Here is a 15,822-nt window from a genome sequence, read left to right as displayed (position 1 = left end):
CTATTTACAACCACTGCAAAGAACTTTTATAATTGATCGTAACAGATTGTAGAAAATTCTATTTTAAATTTAAATGTTTAAATGTAACAGATCGTAGATAATTCTATTTGCCACGGAAGCGTGAAGCATTAAGCAAACGTTCAGTTTAACCAGAAACGGAACAGACAAATATGGATTCTTACTGAGATAGAATGTATTTAAAAAAGAAAAGTGTCTTGCGAACAGATTGTAACATGTTCTGTGAAATACAAATAACAAAATATTGGTAAGAACTATCGGAAGCCTCCAGTGAGATTCGAACTCACGACCCCTGGTTTACGAGACCAGTGCTCTAAACCACTGAGCTATGGAGGCTAATTGTATGAGTTACTGCTTTTAGCTTACTTGACCTATTATTGTTGACTCATTTTTTTTAAAGAGAAGCATTGTGTATGAGTCTATTAACAACACAGCTTCAAACATCTACCGCAAACACGACTGAAAATAATATGCTTATGTTAAGTCTCGAGGCTGACTTATGCGAGCTAGGAGCAAAGTGTAGTATCTGATAATACAATTGATCTTTACTTTCTCCGTCAGAGAATGAGAAATCCTTCGAGACTGAGGCAATTAAAAAGGTCATATCTAGAGTTAGAGCACCTTTTTTGGGCGGAGAGAAAAAAAAATACGTGACCCTCGCGGGGAGTCAAGTAAATAAGGACTTCGGGACATTTAGAATAACCAACGAGTCAAAAAAAAAAGAAAAAGAAAAAAAAGGGGGGGTGTTAAAAATAAATAAATATACAACAAATAAATGTTACTAAAATAACTATTCTATCTCCCTGGATAAGTATTTTTTGTGTGTTCTAACTTTTTTTAATGTGTTATTTTATTTAAAAACTGTTGAGTTCGAATAAAAAAAAAAAGTAAGAACAAAAAAAATTTGTCGGACGTCTATGAGATTACACTCCGCTCCTAAATTTAACAATTTTCACATTTTTTTTTTTCTTACTTTTTTTTTCGGTTAATTTCATAGATTACATACTAAATTTTCAGATTAATAAATAATTTGAAAAAGAAAATGATTTTTATCACCAGGGATCAGTTTTCAGTTATAACGTCCTACTAAATTGAACACCAACTTTCTGGCTATCATCTAAAAAAAAAAAAAAAAAATGGCGAATCTCTCGCGTGATCAGTGTATATTTTTCCGTCTAAAAAAGGGGTTACGAAGCGAACTTTCCTCACCCTCTCTTCCCCCTGTTCCTCTCATCTATCTAAAAAAAAAAAAAAAAAAATAGAACTTTGTATTCAATTTCTTATTTGAATTGAATATTTAAAAATTTTTTCCCCGACGCTAAAATAGGACATTACCATGACAGTTTTTCCAGCATACTCGATAAACTGTAAAAGTCATCATTTTGTAGGTGAGTCTTGAATTGGAAAGAAAAAAAATTACCATTTACAAAAAGATAGATAGATGGATAGATGAGAGAGAGGGTAGTTGGAATGAAAGCAAAAATTGACGCTAGATAGCTAGATAAATGGAGAGAGAGAGAGAGAGAGAGAGAGAGAGAGAGAGAGAGAGTGAGAGAGGAGAAGGTTAAGTATGTTTCCCTTGTTACCCGCTTTTCGGGCGGAAATATTCACCGGTCATGTGAGGGATTCGCCATTTTTTTTTATAGATGGTGGCCAGAAAATGGGTGTCCAATTTAGTAAAACGTTATAATTGAAAACTGATCCTCGACGATAAAAATAACTAAAAAAAAAAAAAGAAAATTTTTTTTTGGAGTTGTTTGTTTTGAAATCTGAAAGTTAAATCTGTAATCGATAAGATTAACCGGAAAATCGTAAAATAAAATGAAAATTGTGGAATTTAGTGGTGGATGCAATCTCGTAAACGTCTGCCCTCCCTCAAATGAATAACAGATATATACATGTTAGATTGCCATAACTAACAGTTCTAAGCAAAATAGACATCTGTTTTTAGGTTTATTTATCTTAATTTCCGTGGTTAAACTAGATGACTACTTTGCCCTGAATCGATATGTAAAGTAATTTAACGTAATAAAACTGGGAGGTTAATAAAAAAAAATAAATTAAAAAAATATATATTTTAGTTTACCTTGTAGGAGTGAACCTCAGGCCACATACTACTACCATGAAGAAAATACATTGTTTCTTTATCCTCTCTTTCTCTAAAAGAACTCAACTAACCAAGATACCCAAAAATCTATTCCCTTTTCTCTTCTGCTGTTGCTGCTCGCTCACCCCCCACTCTCTCTCTCTCTTTGACCGATGATTGACCTAAAAAGGATTGGACAGTCAGTCTCCAGGTTGTCACACGTGTCCTGCGAAGAGCAGACACAGAATTTTAAAAGTATGTAAAAACTAAGAAAATAAAATATTCCTCTCAAGCTAATATTTGTATCCACTTTGTCAGTTATAACAACCAAGAAACAAATATTAAAACCTTCTTATTTGTGACCTATTTGCACAAATAACCCGTAACGCACAATCACGTTGACACACCGATTGTTGCCAGATCACCAAAGTTAAGCACCGATCAGCATGACCAGTACCAAATAGGTTACCATTTGGGAAGGCTAGGCGCTGTATGTACCGCGCCGAGTCGTAGAACATTTCAGGTTTGTATGTGGGACGAGTTTAACTCACCGGAGGAGATGCACCCCCGAAACAAGACGGAAAGCAGCGGGAAACTACCGTCTAACTATCTGTCTTCCTGAAATTAACATGGCTTTACAATTTGGAGAGCTGTGGTCGTCGACGCTGTTAAAAACAGCAGGGCCGCTGATCTATCTTATAATCTATAAGGCAGTGGTTCCCAACCTTTCAAATATGGCGACTCATTTTAAAATAAAATATCTTATGCTATCAGGGTGACCCAACGTTGCCCGGGATTGAATGATGATCAACGAATGTTTCACACTCCCATATTTTTATTGTCATCGAATTTAATGAAATAACCCATTTTAAATCAAATCGATTGATTGCATACTCTAATTGGGAACCCATCACAATGTACCTGGAGGAAGCTTGACATGCGTCTCGCAGTGACTAAGTTCACAATATATTGTAGTCTACGTTACACTGTAGAGAACCTACTGTTGATTTTATAAAATTATTTGCATATATAATGGCTTGCATTAATGTTTAAAATGCAAAAGTCAATTATCATGCTTCAATTGTGCGCTAAACAGAAACATTTATTTCGAACGCGCCTTTTTATATCAAAGAACCTATTGTTGATTTTATATGCGTGGCATTACTGCTTGCGAGGTGATAATGGCTTGAATTTAAGTTTAAAATGAAAAAGTCAAATATCATGGTGAAATTATGCTTAACAGAAAAATTCATTTCGAACGTACCCCTGTCATATTAAAGAATCTACTGTTGATTTCATATGTCGGGCCTTTCAGTTTATCTGGTAATAAAACTTCTCAAGTGCACTTGTGATCTGAGTACTGTGTAAGATGTTAACTTTGGTCAAAATGGCCTGTTCTTTCTTTTATCGGATTATTTCGATTATCAATTATCGATACTTATTGAAGACATTGCGATATAAAACCTATCTAAGAACACTGTCAGGTACATAAATTACCTTGGTGTGAAATTTGGTAAAAACTGACCCAGCTGTTTTCGAGTCCATAGGGAACGAACTCATAGACACGCAGATACACAGACACACAACGTTCCCTTTATATAATAGCAGAGAGATAGCAGTAGAAATATTCATTTTTTTTCACGACAATCTAATATATATTGCAATTATTGAATTATAGATTTTTTAATCGTGGAGTAATAATAATTTCAAATTTATGCATAAAAAAATCCAAAGCTGCTTCAAAAATTAATTAATTGCAAATCAATTCAAAATTATTCGAACACACGTTTCCATCGTTCTGTAATGCGTATTCATGAACTGACCTCGACGAGACGGCTGGTATTGCAGTTTTTTTTTTAGCGAGCAATTCTTTGTTTGGCTCTGTTGTCGATGTGGTGCACCTCAAGTTATCTTCCACAATTAATTGATTTAAGAAGTTGTGAGAATGCTGTTTCACATAAGTTGTCGGGAACGGCAATAAATTCCTTATGATTTTTGATATGACAGGGAACTCTTGGGAACTTTTTTTTACCCCAAATTCTTGTATTAGGTTGACAAGAAAGTTCTTGCGGGATTTTTAATTTTGATTAACAAATCATGTATTTTCAAATAAGTTTTTGTTAAAATACCTTTACTTCATATATCATTTTAAAGAGCGTTTTTCGCTCTATCTAATAGTTAAAATTACGATGGTTTTAAAACAATTATGTTTTCTTTTCAGAAAATTGAATACAAAATGGACAAAAAAATCAAATTGCACAATTTTCTTTTTTCAATTTAAGCTAAGCCGAAAAGCAATTGAAACAGCTCGCGACATTAACGATGCGTTTGACCCAGGAACCACTACTGAACGCACAGAACAATGGGGGGTTAAGGAATTTTAAGGTGGCTCCGAGAATTTTGAAGATGATAAGCATAGTGGTCGGCCATCCGATGTTGACAACGATCAATTAAGAGCGTTAGTCGAAGCCAATCCATGCAAAACTGTCCGAGAACTTGCTTTTGAATTAGACGTAATGTATACGACGATTTCCAACCACTTGAGAGAAATTGGAATGATAACACTCCCCAAAAGAAACGCCATTATGAAGTGCCATCTTCCCTTCTTTTATGCAACAAGAACGACTTCTCGACCGTGTTGTGACTTGCGATGAAAAGTGGATTCTTTACAACAATCGGCGACGCTCAGCTCAGTGGTTAGACGCCGACGAAGCTTCACGACACTTCCCAGAGCCTGAGTTGCATGGAAAGAAGGTCATGCTGACTGTTTGGTGGTCCGCGACTAGTCTCATCCATTACAGTTTTTGAATGCAGGCGAAACCATTACGGCGGAGAAGTACTGTCAACAAATGGATGAAATGCATCAGAAACTTCGACAACAACACCCAGCATTAGTCAACAGAAAAAGCCCAATTTTCCTCCACGACAATGCCCGACCGCATATTGCAGAAGTTGAACGAATTGAGCTAGGAAACTCTGCATCATTCGCCATACTCTCCAGACTTTTCACCTACCGACTATCACTTTTTCAAGCATCTCGACAACTCTCTGCGTAAGAAATGCTTAAAAACCCTAAGCAATATCAAAAACGCTTCAACGACTTCATCGCAATTGGAACGCAAAATTTTTACGTTACTTGCATAAATACACTTGTTTTGCGTTGGCAAAAGTGTGTTCATTCTGATGGGTCTGATTTCGATCAATAAATCAATCTTAATTGATCCTTGTCAACATCTGATAGCCGATCACTACTTCATCATATTCAAGACTCTCGTTGCCGCCACAAAATTTAGTAGTTCCTGGACATGGACATCGCGAGTTTTTTCTGTAGCTTTTCGGCTTAACTTTAATTGAAATAAGAGAATTATACGAATTTGCTTTTTTCCATCTTGTATTAAACGTTCTGAAAAGAAGACACAGTCATTTTAATACGATTGTAATTCAAATGATTAGATAGAGCGAAACACGCTCTTTAAAATGATATATAAAGTAAGGGTGTTTAACGAAAACTTATTTGAAAATATATCACTTGAAATCAAAATTAAAAATTCCGCAAGCACTTTCTAATCAACTTATACCTAGCTAGTTTTCTTTTTAGTGTTTTATCAATTTTAAAACGCCTATTCCGTTCGAAAAAAACAAGTAGTGCAGCGTTACGCTAGAACAGGAAAACTGGCCGCGATTTGACTCTTACATTTTTGAGCTCTCGATAATGATTTTAAAATAAACAAATAAAGCAAAATGACCAATAAATGTTACCAGTATTTTGTTTTATTTATTTAACTAATTTTTATCGAAGGATCAGAGATGTTAGAATAAACTCGCGGCCATTTTTTTTTTGTTTTCACGTAAGACTAGATACTACTTTATTCGAACAGAATAGACATTTTAAAGTAAGTAAAAACGCTAAAATTATCCAGCTAGGTACAAGAGTAACTTATATTGTCTTTGATAACATATTGTTATATATTTGCTTTTTATCCCTAACCACGTTTTTGTTCCTCTGTCTATTGTAAAACAACCCCAAATATGTATTTCATTCTTTGTCTTGTGCTTAGTAGTTCAATAAAATTGATTGATGTGGGATCGATCCCGTCTATTGACAGCTGTCGAAAAGAAATAATTTCATCGAGTAGACATGCCCAATTACTACTGGTCGATAATTGGTATTTACTCGGTACAGTGGAACAGTTTTAAATGGTAAAGTTGGACTGGAATACACGAAAGACTGGTCGAACAGGATCTTGTGTGATAAATTCAGAGAGAGAGAGAGAGAGAGAGAGAGAGAGAGAGAGAGAGAGAGAGAGAGAGAGAGAGAGAAAGACGGGGGGTTGCTTCAAAGCTCTTTTACAAGAAAGATTATGGTTGTTTGACTCAACAGGAATATCGGTAGACTTTTAGAGATGTGTATGTCATATACGGCACAATCACGTTGACACACAGGTTCCCGTCAGATTATCAAAGTTAAGCAACGATAAGTCTGGCCAGTATTAGATGGGTGACCATTTGGGTAGACATTTCCAGGTTAGTATCTGGAGGCGCATTAATTCACTGGGAGAGCTGCACCCCTAGTCTTAGTTAAGACATGATTCTAGGAGAAGGTAACTCTGATGACGTCGGCAGCAGGACGTTTGATGGCCATGAATGAGGATGAATCTCTAGCAGATCAACGGTTCTATGGTATTAAGAGTTACATTATTCGACTGCAGCTATGCGGATGATCTAAGGACAACAGATAGGTGCAAACAGGAGAGTCAGATGCCACTGCGCTGGGGAAGGTAATGACAACCCATCCCATGTATTCTGCCAAGTTCAAAATCATGTGATGTCTTCAGAGGAATCGGATCAACAATAGATTGAAGCCTTTGAAGAACAATAACCATGATTTCATCTACGGCATTAACATGCCATAGTACGAGAAGAAGAATATGTCCTATTATTTCTACTATTTTTTGCTTATGTTTCTGAATTTTTGAGATGGGGATTTACGATTCGTATCATTTGGATTATTCGAACTACTGTTCTCATCCTAAGTGTTTGGGCTCTCTTGGAGTTTAGATAAGCAAAAAATATGAGGGAAATACTGGGACATATTTGGGGGTACACCGTCTATAAAAATGTAATTTGATTGGATATTGAAATTGACGTAATTATCGTAAAAATTTTAAAATTAAAATGAAAAAATATTGAAATTGACATATTATAAAATTATAGTGAAACAATATTAGAAAACAGAATAATTTTTATTAAATAATTTTTATTAAATACAGAATTTTTTCTTTATTAAATGATTTTTTATTAAATACAGAATTTTTTTTTATTAAATGATTTTTTTTATTAAATACAGTGTTGGAATTTGTGTATTGGAAAAAGAAATCGAGTCAGGTATTTCCTCGTATATTATTTGCATCCAAGAACAATATCATTCCTAATTTTATTTGTTTGTTTCTGTATTTAATAAAAAATCATTTAATAAAAAAAATGCATGTATTTAATAAAATCATTTAATAGAATATTCATGTATTTAATAAAATCATTTAATAAAAAATGTCTATATTTAATAAAATCATTTAATAAAAAATGTCTATATTTAATAAAATCATTTAATAAAAAATGTCTGTATTTAATAAAATCATTTAATAAAAAAATGTCTGTATTTAATAAAATCATTTAATAAAAAATGTCTATATTTAATAAAATCATTTAATAAAAAATGTCTATATTTAATAAAATCATTTAATAAAAAATGTCTGTATTTAATAAAATAATTTAATAAAAAATGCCTGTATTTAATAAAATCATTTAATAGAATATTCATGTATTTAATAAAATCATTTAATAAAAAATGTCTGTATTTAATAAAATCATTTAATAAAAAATGCCTATATTTAATAAAATCATTTAATAAAAAATATTCTGTTTTCTAATATTGTTTCTCTTTAATTTTATAATATGTCAATTTCAATATTGTTTCATTTAAATTTTAAAATTCTTTTATAATAATTACGTCAAATTCAATATCCAATCAAACTGCATTTTTATAGGCGGTGTACCCTCAAATATGTCCCAATATTTTTTCATATTTTTGTTTATCTAAACTGCAAGAGGGCCAGTGTTTGTTAGTCGAACAACGCAAGGACAGTTTCCCGGGTTAGACATGATACGCCTTAAGAAGGGGGAGGTTACATCGACCGAAACGTTGGATGAGAACAGATGTTCTAAAATTAGTGTTGGGATGATTAAGCGGAATATGGAATCGAGAAAAGAGGCATTTTAAGGTATCGGAATCGGAATCGGTATCGGAATCGAAGAAAATTGTGCATAGTTTCCGATGGCAGAAACGATGCTTGCAATTGTTTATAACTTGGTCTCTTTTGGCTTATGTTCCATTACTCACTTACTAAAGATAAAATGGTGAATATTTATTGATTATAAATCACAAACAAAATTAAGATCTATAGATCATCCACACAATGTATAGCATGAAGTTTACGGTGATCTGAGGAAAGACAGCTCTATAACTAAACATTTAGTGATTTTAATAGAATCGGGTAAAATCCCTTCAAAACGTATTGAGGTTGTATGAGACAATAAAGTTGCGTACGCATTACAAATGTTTCTTTTCTGTTACTTATGTAATACATTAGTACATTGGGGGTCATTTCGAGTTAAAAGTTTATTTACTGTACCCACTTGAACTAGAGAAAATCACGATTTAAATGTGTATGTCTCGTGTAAATAACTCATCAAGAAATGAAATATGACCGACGTTCACTAGACCAACAGGTGATCAAAAAGTCAGATCGAGCGTACCGGAAAACGAAATGAGACCAAATTGACAACTCGGACCACATTGACAACTCGGAAATTTAAAATGAAAAAACTTTAATCGTTAATAATTTTTAAATTATTTCTACTTATGTAGAATAAATAATAAAAAAATAATTTAAGTTACATTTTTAAGTAAAATATATTTTTAATTTAAAATGAAAAATAAATTAGGCAACTTTTAATGTTTATACAAGCAACCGAAACGGAAAGAAAAAAAAAATTAATTTAATTGTTTAAATTATTTTTCATGTTTTCTGTTGTTGTTTTGGTGTTGTTGCATTTATTCTACATAAATATGAAATACAATTTGTTTAAATTGTTTCTTTTAGAATTTCCGAATTGTCAATTTGGTCTCATTTCGTTTTCCGGTACGCTCGATCTGACTTTTTGATCACCTGTTGGTCTACTGGAGGTCGGCCATATTTCATATCCTTCATTATCTATTTACACGAGACATACATGATTTTCTCTAGTTCAAATGGGTACAGTAAATAGACTTAACTCGAAATGACCCCTAATGTATTAATGTATAACATAAGAAACAAAAAAGAAACACTTGTAATGCGTACACGGTTTTATTGCCTCAATACGTTTTGAAGGGATTTTACCCAGAATCGGAATCGGAATGAATAATTGTATCGGAATCAGGAATTAAAAAAAGAATTGTTAATTGTATCTGAATCAGGGAAACATTATGGAATCGTTCCATCACTACCAATAACTCAAGTAGTCACTCATCACTCAATCTCTATCTACTAATCAAAACAGTAAACATTCAATCGTAAATTATGCAAATATTGCAATGCAAACATAAATTTTAATTTACTAGAATGTAGTTTAACATATCGTTAATTAGAACAATCAAAACAAAAAAGAAAATAAGGTGCAGTGTTAATACCGACTGCTGCCTCCAGTGAGATTCGAACTCACGACCCCTGGTTTACGAGACCAGTGCTCTAAACCACTGAGCTATGGAGGCTTACACCCACAGCGCCGCACAGCGATTGTGTTTAGCTTACTTGACCTAAATCGCTTATTCACAAACATCTGCTTTCATGAAGTTTATTAATAGCTACAGATTATTGATAAAACTGGTTGTGGATTTTTCTAGCAGGTAGCACGATGGCCGAGTGGTTAAGGCGTTGGACTTAAGTTCCAATGGACATATGTCCGCGTGGGTTCGAACCCCACTCGTGCTAATAAATTTTTATATTCTGGAAATAAATTTAATGTCATATTTTTGTCAAACTAGGAGTATTTTGCTTATTTTGTTGTGATATATATATATATATATATATATATATATATATATATATATATATATATATATCACAACACACACACACGCATATATGTATATACTTTTTGTATTTCTACACGTCAACACATAGGAAATAAATACAGAAAAGATATAGACATTTATACATTTATATATTTTTCGTATATATATCTATATATCTATAAAAGTGAACGTGTCTGTCTGTCTGTCTGTGTGTCTGTCTGTCTGTGTACATTTCCCTACGCAATAACTCTGTCAATTTTTAGTCTATAGACTCGAAATTTGAAATACCGGGTACTGAGATTTGGGAAAATCGATGTGACGGGTGTCAGCCAGAAATTTGGCTGTTAAGGTGTCAAATTTCAACGATTTGACCTTTAAGAACTTTACCAAACTCCTCCGACAATTTTGGGTCTAGACACTTGAAATTTTAGATATAGGTTCCTTGAACCTGGATCTAACTTAATAAAGTGATTTGAGCCCGAAACTATAAATTTTAAGGGGTCATAATAGGGGTCAAAGTTTTTAAAAAATTGACCTCTGCGGTCTCTTCCAAATTACTCAGACAATTTCTGTTCTAAATATTTGAAATTTTATATAAAGGGTATTCAGAGATAGGGCAAGCTTTTTCATCAGTTTGGGTCGAAAATTTTTTGTTACCAATATATAAATGTATGTATGTATGTCTGTTTGCATGTCTGCCTTAAACTTTCAATAGAGGTAACGGATTTTACCAAGATCAGTATCGTTTTTAAGTTCGACCTTTCATACGACAAATATCGAAAAATTGGCTAAAAACATTAATATCTTCCCCTTCAACTAGGCACTTTTCTACAGGGTGGAGGGTCACTTTTTTCGCCGATATTTTTTAAAGTTATCCTCTCCTTTAGATTGTCTAGCCTTACTTTTAAAAAAATGTCGCTTCCGGTTTGGCGGTGATCATAACAGCATAAACTTTAGGTTTTACCCCGTTCTTTTCGTCCTTTGCGGTCCGGGTTCGAGCCTGCCTTCCTACTACCACTTTTTTTTTTTTGCTCAACATACACATCCAAACACCCGGGCAACGCCGGGCTGAAATGCTAGTATATATATATATATATATATATATGTATGTATGTGTGTGTGTGTGTGTGTGTGTGTGTGCATACACGTTAATTTAAGTAATTCGCCAGTGTAAAATTACTACTAATAGATATTTAGTATCTGTTTGTCTAATGCTGAAACTCTTCAATAATTATATTTAATGATCAGGATTTCATCTTCCCAGGCATTTCCGCCTCTATTTTTGATGGAAAGTATACACTCATACTACATATCTTAATCTCATAAGGCCACCAGCGTGTAATAGTCACTGAGTGTCAGGTGGCCATTGAGACAACATCTTGATGATCAGTAATGGTGGAAGTTGGGTAGTATTTGTTGGTTTAAGAGAACGTCTCAACAAAAACTTGTTTATATTAGACTTTAAATCGACCATCTGATAGTCAGCTGGGATGTCGGAATGCGGTATTATGTTACACGAACGAGTAGTTCTCGGTAAGAAACTTTGGTATTTTTTATGACCTAACCCAGCGTGGTTTACCTCCTAAAAAGAAATCAAAATCTACTTTTTCTTGCTAACACGTTGCAACGATCTTTAATTATAAAATGAAAGAAGGAGTTTTTACACAGGAATCACCACTTATCAAGGCCCGGAGGCCACTCGAGGATAAGGGTTAATGGGTTAATGGGTATACATTAGTCAATGTGAATATAGCGTAGTAAACATAAGCGAACAAAATTTTGTAAATTGGATTACTTAGGGGGACGATTCATCAAGAACTTGTTTACATTGGACTTGAAGACAATGAGATTGTAGTCAGCTGGAAAGCAGGCAATCGGAGGAGAGTTCCACAGGCGTGCAGTTCTAAGAAATAAGCTAAAACAAAAATTAACATTTTAGCATGGGGCTCACTTTCCTATATAAATTTAATGTAAAATGAGCACCCACTTCTTGGCCACATAGTGGTCAACGAGACATGTAATCGTAAGCATTTTTTTTCAAGTTTGGTGTCAGGGGGGACGAGGGGGTTTCATAAGTTCCAAATATTTTAACAGCGCGTTGAAACATTTCAAACATTGGGAAGGTACCTTAAAATTTATAACTTTTTTTTTTTAGATTTGCCATGACAAGGTATCACCGTTAAATATTAATTATTCTTTCCTTATATTTTAAGGTTATTAACACAAAAAACTTGGATGGACCTATACAATATCACTCTCAGGTATTTTTTTCTTTAGTCTTTTTTTAACGGATTATCGAATAGACACTAATCTGCCTGATCAAAAAAAAAAAAAAATCAATGTACGGGGTGCTCGGTTTCCAATACAACGATCTCCATAATGGAGCCACTCGACGAGAACACGCACACCCCTCTTATATAAAGGAATTTTCATTTATTAATCGAAGGGCAATGATATTATCCAAATATCCAATGTACTGCGCACGCAAAAATTGAATGCACACGCGCTCGAAAACAAACATGGCGACCAGTGAAAATACGGAGTTCATTGGATAATAAAGGTCTGAATATCATTTGCATTAAATTAATAAATGAAAAAATCCTTTATGTAAGAAGGGTGTGCGTGTTCTCGCTAAGTGGTTCCAATATGAGGAATTGATTATTTTTTAGAAACTGCGCGCACCTTACAAATATTGCTTTTCTTGGATAATATGGTAATTAGTGTCAAACCGATAATAATCCGTTGAAAAAAAAAAAATTGAAAAAAAAAGAAAAAACAAAAAAAGACCCCCCCCCAAAAAAAAACATGAAAAGAATATATACTAAAAGAAAATGTGCATTATTACAGGTCCAGCCTAGTTTTTTTATGTGTGTTAACAGCCTTAAAAATAACAGAAAATAATAATTGATTGATTAAGTAATATTTAAGGTGAAACCTTTTCAAGGCAAACGTTATAAGAAAAAAAAAGAAGAAAACCTCTCCACCATGTTTGGAGTGTTTCTACGGGGTTTTAAAATATTTGAAACTTATGACCCCCCTACCGTTCCCTCTTTCTCCCCACTACCATAAAACTTGTAAAAAAAAAAAAAAAATGGCACCGATTACATGTCCTGTTCACCGCTACATGGCCAAGAAGTGAGTGGTCATTTTACGTTAAATTTATATAGGAAAGCGATCTCTCACTTTAAAATGTTATATATGTTTTTTATTACTTTCTAAACATTTCTTTCATGTTATCTTTAAAGTCTGTTGAAAAGTGTTAAGTAAAAAAAAAAAGGTAGATTTTGATTTCTTTTAGGAAGTAACTACACTGGGTTAGGTCGTAAAAATACCGAAACGTTGTTCATGGGATTTTCGTTAAGTTCTTGTCACAAATAGAGAGTAAAAGAAATTATTAATAGTTTTTTCTAGCTAGACAAATATTTGTGGCCAATGTTTTACAGGGAGACAATAGATAGAAGCTTAGTCAAGCACTTGCCATGAAAATAACAATAGAGAGGAGATAGACTTGCTACATTTTTTCTATGAGAAAAAAAAAAGGGAGAAAGGAAAACAAAATGTCCTAGACCACTAGATTTCGAAGACAGTTTTGTATTTTGTCAAAGCAGGAAATATTACTCTTAGTACACCTTCTCCAGATGTGGCAGCAGTACTTCATTTCAAAACATATTTTATAAAGATAAAGAATTGCATTTGGAGTGAGATACTTTCTGGAGTGATAAATTGATACTACAACGTGAAACCAATGCTAAGACTTCATTTTATTAGCGCCGTTAATCCACGTATTTTTAAAAGCCATTTTGTTGCAATATTCCCAGCTCACATTAACTAGTCATAAAAAGTAATATCGCATTGCACTAAATTTTTTTAAAAATACGTTGTTTTTTTTTTAAATAATTTCAAATTTTTTATATATTACAGACAGCGAGAGTCGTTCAAAAAGTACGGCCTCTTATTTATTTTTTTTAACTAAAACGTTGAGGATCGACGAAGACGGAAGTGGTACTATTAAAACGAGCGATCTTTTGTGCGTCAGAATATATTTTCTACATAGTGAGTACTATTCTCTGTGAACATTTGCCAGTTTCTTTTGAGGTATAAACGTCCGGAAAGCGCTTTGTCACGCATATCTCTGTCACCACGCTGAAATCAACGAACCCATCTAATTGTGTTAACATCAACTGTTTCGGCTTTGTATCCGCCGAACAAGCGCCGGTGAAGGTTGATCGGTTTAATATTTTCAGCATTGAGGAATTTAATAAGGCATGTCTTCATCTAATTCAAGCCCATGACCGGGCTTGCTTCCTAAAAATATCACACCGTCAATATCGGCAACAGAGTGATGAAACTTTCAGACCATGAATATGTACATTTAGTCATTATAACAATGCAATCTGCAATCCCTTTTGATCCATTCGGGTGGAATAAAAAAAAAATAAAAAGATAAGGAATTGCATCTGGAGTGAGGTACTTTCTGGAGTGATACATTGATACTATTTCCAACATGAAACAATGCTAAAACTTCATTTTGTAGGCGCCTTTAAACCACGTATTTTTAAAAGCCATTTTGTTGCATTTTTAAAATGTATATGCTCACTGCACTAAAAATTAGAAAAAAAAATTATTTTTTTTTATAATTTGAAAATTTTATAAGTAACGGACATACGAGAGTCGTTCAAAAAGTAGGGCTTCTTATTTTTCAATTAAAAAAACTAAGACTTTGAAGATATAGGAAGACGGGAGTGGTACCATTAAAACGAGCGATCTTTTGTGTAACAGAATTATTTTTCTACATAGTAAATTCTATTCTCAACGCGCTTTTGCCAATCTCTTTTGATGACTTCGTCGTAAAAGTTCGGAGCGCACTTTGTCACACCTATGGCAGTGGTACTCTGAAATCGACGAATCCATCCTCTAACTGCGTTGACATCAACTGCATCGGATATGAAATCGTTCAACAAGCACCGGGGAATGTTGCTCGATTCAATTTTTCTGCGTAGAAGAATTTAATATCTCATGTCTGCTTTTGACGCATGTCCATGACAGGAGTTGCTTCCTTAGAATCCCACATCGTCAATATCTTCAACAAAGAGATGAAACTCTTTGATCACGAATACATAAGTTCAATCATCATAACAATGCAATCCGCACTTTTTTTTTGATGGAAGAAATTCCATTGTAAATGTACAATTTTATATAATAGTTCGTAATTTTTGTAGGCGATGCGCGAGGCGCAAAGGAAGCGTGGAGTAGTGCAAGAAGCGGAAAATATATCTGGGCAGAGTTAGACCACCCAATAGATATTGTTTTTGTTCGAAAATGTAAGTGGCCTATTTAATGAGAAATACTCTACCGCATTAATATATAGATGCTGTTAATTTGAAAATCAAATCAAATGAAAACGAAAAAATGAAATAAAAGTTCATTATTGGCTACTTTCATGAGTAAGATTCGAACGAACGACTCCTGGTTTACCGAACTAGAGCTCTCCACTCGACTGTGCTATACAGATGGGTACATTTAAACGTATTGTTTAGTCACTTGATCATAATCACTTATTCACAAACACGTGTTCATGATGTTTTATTAATAGCTACCGATTATT

At 33.6% G+C, this 15,822-nt stretch overlaps 3 non-coding genes across 3 annotated transcripts; 1 reads left to right on the top strand and 2 right to left on the bottom strand.

Moving 5' to 3' along the window:
• Positions 1-280: 280 nt before the first annotated feature.
• Positions 281-354, bottom strand: Trnat-cgu (transfer RNA threonine (anticodon CGU)). The gene has a single exon. It is a non-coding gene; the product is annotated as a tRNA-Thr (tRNA).
• Positions 355-9,840: 9,486 nt separating this feature from the next.
• On the bottom strand, positions 9,841-9,914 carry Trnat-cgu (transfer RNA threonine (anticodon CGU)). The gene has a single exon. It is a non-coding gene; the product is annotated as a tRNA-Thr (tRNA).
• A 137-nt stretch (positions 9,915-10,051) lies between these two features.
• Trnal-uaa (transfer RNA leucine (anticodon UAA)) lies at positions 10,052-10,134 on the top strand. The gene has a single exon. It is a non-coding gene; the product is annotated as a tRNA-Leu (tRNA).
• Positions 10,135-15,822: the final 5,688 nt, after the last annotated feature.

Source organism: Euprymna scolopes, chromosome 5 (assembly GCF_053919585.1).
Source record: "Euprymna scolopes isolate OS-2025 chromosome 5, ASM5391958v1, whole genome shotgun sequence".
Taxonomy (NCBI): domain Eukaryota; kingdom Metazoa; phylum Mollusca; class Cephalopoda; order Sepiida; family Sepiolidae; genus Euprymna; species Euprymna scolopes.
The sequence above is the reverse complement of the archived record's forward strand: the minus strand, read 5'-3'. Positions and strand labels throughout refer to the sequence as shown.